We start from the raw sequence: 8,338 nt of genomic DNA on the forward strand, positions 1-8,338 counted from the left end.
CTGTTGTCATCGGTGTGAATCCGTAGTTTGACGAGGTCCGACAGAGAAGTGAGGAGTGTAGATAGTGTGGGAAAGCGGTGCAGGTGATTGCGTTATCAGGTGAATGTGAATGATGCACGTGCAGGCGATTGGGAAGGTGACTGAAGTGCAGCTGGGAGAGTAAGGGCTCACTCAGACGTGTAAGAGAACTTAAATAGTACATAGAAAAAAAGTATATATCAAGAAAAATAAACAGAAAATGTAATATAGAGTGGCAGTTGTATACTGCAGTCGTAGTCAATATTACACTTGGAAATTGAAATGCATTTTTCTTAACGCCCCAGACACCACTTCCAGTGGGTTACATGGACCCTGTGGTCCTCCTGGACCTGCTGGACCCCAAGGTGTTCCTGGACCTGCTGGAACCCCAGGTTTTCCTGGATCCCCTGGTGTTCCTGGACCTGCTGGACCCCCAGGTGTTCCTGGACGTGCTGGACCCCCAGGTTTTCCTGGAGCCCGAGGTGCTCGTGGACCTTCTGATAGTACGTCTGACAGTGGGAGAAGGGTATATGTTAGAAATGTATTAGTAATCATAAAAGGGTTAAATATCTTTCGTTTTGAATGCAACAGTTTTAGTTGTAAACATTTTTTAGGTATGTTTTCATAGGCAACTGGTTTTAGTATCATCTTGAAAATCATTTTGATGGCATAATGTCATGGGAAGGACAGATAGACGCATCAGGGGATGAGGTTTACACTAAAGGTGGAATGAAGTGAAGATGACAGATATGGTGCTGAGCTTAACCTGTATTGTCACACTTGGAATAAATGAAGACAGCAATGTAACACAACTCACAATGTGTGTGACTACAGCATGAAATCACCCTCTATATACTCTCTTACAATAGAATGCATTCCATAGAGTGAATAGTACAAATCTGTTGATTGGATACATGTACTAATTAAACTTCAAATCTACTATGTATTCCAGGATTTAGGTACTGTTACGTCCACGTGGCTCAAAGTGGAGATAACATAAATGGGGAGACCACACAGAGTTAAGGTTAATAGCAAAATATAGTTTATTTAAGCAAACCAAATCAAATACTTACAAAAGTCAGTCAATGGGAGGCAAGCAAAAGTAAAGATCAATGTAGTGCAGATCAGCATAGTGTATGTGTAGTGGTAAAATGGATAGCAGAGGGGACTGAGGAAAAAGGTACTGCAGCCAACCCCAGTAGCTGCAGGCCCTGAGCTAGCCGAGAAGATCAGAGAGACCCAACTCACATCAGGAACTCTTTTTAAATGTCCCCGCCGATCAGCTGCCATCTAGCCACGTTGGCCAGACCAGACAGCTCCCCCTGTAGACCGGAGGGAGAGGGACAGCCCAAAGTCTTATTATCCAGGGTTTGAGTGAGGTAGACCCAGCACGGCCAAGCCGGGCGTGACAGTACAAAGTAAAATGTTATATTAACAGAACACACTTTATCTGATATGAAGTCATATACATGACATGAGCTTCATTAGCTGAGGACAGGTGACGATCCAGAGAGCACAAAGACAGCGGGTTGGATCTGGACTGTTTCCACCAAACTGATCCGTTCCTTAGTCCAAACACACTCTGGCCTCGATCCGCATAACAGATCTGCAGCAGGTACGGGCCAGGACTGGTCCAGCTGAAATTGAAATTATGTAACAGTTACAGTTGATTCTTGTCAAATTAACCTGTTAGTCCAAACATTGTAACATCATTACCATACTTCTCATCGAAATAGCTGTGGCTATCAGATATGTCTATATAGTAAGCTAACATAAATGTTAACCAAATGTTACTGCATGGACAAAATAAGATAGCTAGGATAACAATATTTGCTTGTAAGAGTGACTAAAATGTTTACCCGGGATTCAAAGTCGGGTCTCCTGTGTGGCAGACGGGATGTCTACCGCTATGCTACGGGGAGATGTTGGAGACTCAGATGCAGAGACGAGGACAAGTTCAGTTTAGATAAGTTCCAACAATAGTCTTTACTTGAATCAGACAAAAGTATCCAAAAACACCAGGGCAAGAAATCAGAGTACCTCTAGACAGTAAAACTCAGTCTAGGCAGTTAAACAGTTCCAACAAAAAGAATCCAATAACAGGTTATCAAAGTTTCTCGGAAAAAAAGACTCAAAAGCAGGTAACAAAATTCTCAAGAGAAAGACTCACAAGCTAAACTCACACAACGCGATCACAGGGAGTCAAATCAAGACTGAGCCAAAACACAGAAGATCAGGCGGCTTATAAAGGAAAGCAAACAAGGCTCAGGTCAACACAATAACACTATGATGACATTAGACATTGACAAGAATCAAAACAGGGGCTCACATGGTCAAGAGGAGTATTGCAGTACAAAAAAACCTGACAGTGACAGTATCAATTATTCTGTCACTTCTCTAGCTTCACTAGCTAGCTAACCCAACTACCGTAAATCCTCAAATAAATACCGGGATTCAATTAGAGGCCGGGCTTCAGATAGTAGCCGAGGCGTGGTCGATACCGACAAATAAAGGCCGGGCCCCGAATACAGGCCGGGGGTAAAATAAGGTACCGGAAGCCTATTTTACTGTAGCCTACCAGCATCAGTCCATCAGCACAAAGCAGACATCACAATTTAATTGAATGCATGTCATAAATAAATGTTCTCCTCATGTTTAATGTTGTTGGCTAATTTCATGGGCTGTTTGCAATAAAAAAGGAAATGTTACAGCCTACTAGGCGAATTTGTTATTATACAGTTACTTGCCAAAACGATTAGCCTGACGATGTCATACTCATAATTCTAGTCAGAATATGAGTCTGATACTGCTCCATTGGGCTGTGATTATGGGGCGTGTTTCAACCAAACCAGGAAAAAAATGCCTCTTCACTCAATTGGATCAACTTAGTCGTCATCGGGGCAAGCTGATAAATACAATTTTTACCGAATCCCGTAGGAAGGACGGCAAAAACATATTTTCGATCGACAAATGCCTTGATCGCGTTTCTCTGTTCCCCTTTCAAAATGAATGCGCTGTCGATGTCTTCTAAAACATCTCTATCTATACATATCTCAGCTCTCCAGCGGTTGAAAACGAATTCAACCCAAGTGACGTGGTTGATTACGTTACGGTTGATCATCTGTCCATCATCGTATAAAGCCCGCCCTGACAATTTGATTGGTCTGATACGTTTTTTCGGGCATCATTTCTCCCCAACGGAGCGATGCCAGACCGAACTTCCCTAACCCAAAATGTTGTGGGCGGGGCTAAGTTCGTCTAGCATCCAGGCTACAAAACGATAGAAGACATTCCTCCAAAATACCCCTTTTTAATGATTTTGAAAAATTGTTCTTCAGGCTAATAGAACTTTAAAGTTCCAGGTGTTGCGTAGCAACTCATTACTTGCTGACTTCAAGTTACAATGACTTTCCGCTACGTTAAATGACCGGACTACTTGCGGAATGATATGAAAGATGTGAATTAGAAATGTAACCGAGCGTTGGCACTTAGAACTTTATATAATAAGAATGACACAGGCTTGGAAGTGAAAACAGTCTTGTTTACTTTGTAATCAGACAAGAATTGACCCGGTCACAACGTGAGAGCCGGAATAAATTTTCCAAGTACGGAAACCCAGAGGGGATAAAATACATTTCACATTCACTCTTCACCAGTCTCATACCAGTCTGTTACAGAAGCACAAAACCCGTTGCCAATGACAGCGGTCATTAACTTTTCGCAAATTTTACATTTGTTTAATTTCAATAATATCTGCTCCTATTAGCTTAGATCCACATTACGGATTTGGGCCAAATCAGTGTACCGTTTTTTAAACAAATCTTCTGGGGCTTTGGGGTGAGGGGTGGAAAACGAATCTGAGCCAAATCTGTAAGCCGGCAGAAATACTGCACTGCTTGCAGTTTGGAATATTTAAGATGAAACATCAATCTGGCATGCACCTGGCCCACAATCACAAACCATGTGAGCTGCAGACGGATCTGAAGGCTGGATCTGGCTCAAACTAATTACTTTCTGGTTAGTTTCTAGCATGCCAGCTTGGTGCATGAAACCTGCTGTGTGGAAGAAATTGGCTTGTCATTTCTCACTGGTGTGAATACATGAACTTGCATGAAAGTAGCTCACAATATATGTTTCACTGTCTCAGGTGATAAGAGAGGATCAGGTATTAACCCAGGAATACAAAGACACTTTGATATAACCAAGAAAAGAGGGGTCGTGAAAACTCACTCACAACTCCCTTAGGTCATTTCATACTGTATAACAGGAACTTCAACCAGAAACTCTTACATTATAACCTGTCCAATTAAAAGCAACAAATACAAATTAATATAAGATTCATTGGATTATTGATTATTGTCAATCTTTATTAACTCTGATCCTTAATTCTGATTTTGCAACTCCTTCAGGATCAGTCCAGTACTGGGGACCATACTGTGAGAAAAGCATCAGAACCACTTCAGGTAAGGACGTCCTCCTGCAAACTTCTGTAGTTGACAGAAACTTCTGTAGTTGACTCCATTGTTTTTACACCTAAAGCTTTTGGGGCAGTATAAAAACTAATGGCCATTCCAGAACAGATGTGTACTAATACAGTTGCACATGTGGGCAGATGGTATGAATGATGCCACAAATGTATTTGTTAGTTTGTCTATTGGTTTGTTTGTTTGTTTGTTTGTTTGCAGAGCTGATGGTGTCTGTGACCCCCGATAATGTCACCGAGGGACAGAATACCACTTTGACCTGCAGGTCATCTTGTCCCCTCCGTCAGAATGCCAAACTTGTCTGGTACAAGAACTCCCAGCCGCTGCCTGAGAAAAACTCCACCATCAACAACACGCTGTACCTAGACCCAGTCAGCAGTGAGGATGCAGGCAGCTACTCCTGTGGGGTGGATGGCTACGAGGACGATCTCTCCCCAGCAGTGACTCTCAGTGTCAGATGTGAGTATGTGTAAGAGGATGCAAAGCACAGTACTGCATATAATACACACTTAGGAACATTCAGGGTGGTTACTATATCATGATAATAATACATTGATGGGGTCAACAGGTGGGTATGTGGGATTTCTTTACTTATTGGTTGGATTAGTTAGTAAGATTGTTTATTTGTTCATGTATTTATGTTTGAAGATGCACCAAAGGCTCCCTTTGTCTCAGTCAGTCCCTCTGGTCGTATAGTGGAGGGCGGTTCACTGACTCTGATCTGCAATAGTGAAGCCCACCCACCGGTGTATAACCACTCCTGGTTTAAGAAGACTGCAATTGGATCTGTACAGATAGGATCAGACAAGAATCACAAATTCACTGACATAAAGTTGGGGAACAGTGGACGTTACTACTGTGTCGCAAAGAATGAACTTGGTGAAGAAACCTCCGGCATGATGTACTTAGAAGTTACTGGTAAGAACACTTCATCCCGTTTGCCCCTTCACATTGGACTGATATCAGCCCGTCTTTAGGCCTTCTGAACTATTTTTAATGCTGGCTTTCAGTAGGATTCCCACAGTTATTCAAATTCATGTTGAGGTTTATGCTTAACCTAGTTTTCCTTGAATTCATGCAACAGCAACATGCAACAGCAAAAGTCATTAGCTTAATTTCAACATTCCTAGAACATTTGGCGCCCAAGGTAAGCTTCACAACCCCCCCCCCCCCCCCCCCCCCCCCGATATTTTGCCCTATAAGGCTGCATTTCTTTCAAATAAACACAACAACGATCGCAAAAATGAACAAACATAAATTAAAGAACAAAATCACTGAGAAAATGTCACATTTGTGCTGAACTCCGCTCCGGCCACGCCGCCCTGCTGTTCAATGGTTGATGCACACACACACACCTCCGCTACAGCCTGTCACATTCACTCGCTCATCTTCCCAATTGCCTGCAAATAATGTTTTTTTAGTCTTCTGTTCTGTTGATGGCTGGCAAAACAACAATCTTAGAAGGTCTGGGTCACTTGTGGCACATATTATTCACTTATTTTAAGCCATCAATCTACCTCAGGGTGAACGAAACGGAATAAAACGGAATTCACCAAAATGTGAAATGGAAAATTCATTTTTTTGAAACGGAAAATCATTGACCCTATTCCTAACAGTTCTACAGTAAAGTACTGCACCTTTATTCATTGCAAGAACAAGAGTTTCCTTCAAGATACATAGCTCTTGATTAGTTGAATCATGTCTAATTAAACTGGCTAGCTCGCTACACCAAAACTAACATTGTTATAATTACTCAAATTTCAATTTCAAAATGACGCAAATTGCAGTACAGCTGAACTTGCACTATGCTTTGCTAAAGATAGCCTGATGTTTCGACTGAATGGCAATAACAAGGAACGTCACACGTCACTGGCTAGCTAGTGTTAGCTAACTAGCAAGATTACTTACCATCGCTAAAGTTGACAATACAACATTTGGATTTTCAACAGTATTCCTCACTTGTTGACAAGTTGCTGTGTTTGTCTTCCTTAATCGGTGTGCTATGCAACTTGTAAGATATTTGTAGTGTTGTTGCACTAGCTATTGGCTTTATCTGTGCACCCCTGGTGTAATTTATGACTGGCTGGCCCTCAATATTTTAATCATGTCTTTTTTGTATAATGTATAATAAATGGACATATCATTTTTTATATACCCGCCTCTGTAAAATCCTTAAAGAACTATGTGCCAGGGAGTAGGAAGGCTTCCAATGATAAGGTACATCTTTTCTTCTTAAGTCCACTAAAGTGCCCGGGGCAATTCTGGCATTCATTCAAGTTTTCTTATCTGGGATTCATTCTTGGCTAAGAACAGGATTTAAGGATTTACCTTTCTCCTTGGCACGTTTCTCTCCTTCTTCCTTTCTTTTCTTCTTGAATTGCGCCCCGGATGGCTTTTGCCCCTTCATTATTTATTTCGTCGAAGTTGCTTGGACACACACACACTCTAACCATACCCCTCAATTTGCTAGCATGTTCTGACAACACCAAGGAGGTACGTACCCCTTCCTCTTTCGATTTGTGGCTCATTTTACCCTTATGGCAGATTGATTTTTTTAATGTCAAAATATTGGTTGGAGATATAGAAGGGGGCGCAAAAAACTGCCCAGCAAATTATAATTGTATTCTTTTTATTTTTTGCTGGGCGCAGTTTTTCTCTGAGGGGCGCCCTAGGCAACAGCCTATGTCGCCTGTAGGAAAGACCGGCCCTGTGCGTACATTATGTAGCAATTTTACCTTAAAATAACAGCTTCAAAATCATTTTGGTAATACACTGACCTGTAATAAGGAGATTGGCGTCTGTGCCACTGCAACAGCATGCCTGGTACGACTACATAACTACGTAATGCTTTATGGCACCACCTCACACAATAACAACTAGACCCTTCTGCTAGCTATAAGAGGAAGCTAGTGCAGTACTTCTGTATGGACATCATGGCAGAGGTGAAAAAGAAACCGAGGAAGATGTCAGAGGAAAACAATGACAGGAAAAAGAGAGAATAACCGAGCAAGAGACAGAACAAGAAATTTATTACAATATATTTATATCTGTGACTGCCGCATAATCTTGCTCTCGCACTGGCAGATAATATGAAGCACATTGAATTTCCTTTGTATGTAATGTGCTGTATGAAAATAAATGTGTCTTATCTTGCCTGAAAAAAAAAAAAAGACAGAACAAGAGTCAGTCTCGGACTGGCTTTTACTCGAGAGCTATTCAGTCAGATGCAGAGCTGGCCTTCTTTCTGTTGCACTAGTCAGTTGTAACTTATTAGCTGTCTTGCTATGTCTTGTATTGCCCTTGATGGATGTTTGGCTGTGTTTGCAAAGTTGTAGACTCGCTAGTCTTTGGACTACATTGGTGTCACATTTACAGCAGATACGTATTCATTGTACACTGAAACATGTTGTGAGAGCGAATAACATTGAGTTTTTTCCTGCATTTTACTGAAAAATGTAAGAAATGTGTAAAACATTAAAAAAAAATTGCGATCAGGAGCAGAGCTCCATGGGGAGTTTCAGTGCAGGGTGGATGCCTTTGCTCTTCCTCACTGCTGTCCTCTTTCCACCATCAGGCAGATTGTGGCTGATCCTGGTTTCTGTCGGGGGGGTGCTGGGGGCTCTGGCTGCTGTGGCTCTGATTGCTGTCATCATCTACAAAGTGAAGAGGTAGGTTTCATCCACTGGCAACTACACTATGAAAGAGAAACTAGACTGACTAGTAACATTTTAAGAAAAAATAACCTAACACCATAGCTATTCTGTAATTACTCGAGTTCTGTTACAACTGGTCATTTTTCTGGTAATTTTTCTTTTTTTTGTAGATGGGCATTTAAA

The sequence above is a fragment of the Clupea harengus genome, chromosome 24 (assembly GCF_900700415.2).
Source record: "Clupea harengus chromosome 24, Ch_v2.0.2, whole genome shotgun sequence".
Classification (NCBI taxonomy): domain Eukaryota; kingdom Metazoa; phylum Chordata; class Actinopteri; order Clupeiformes; family Clupeidae; genus Clupea; species Clupea harengus.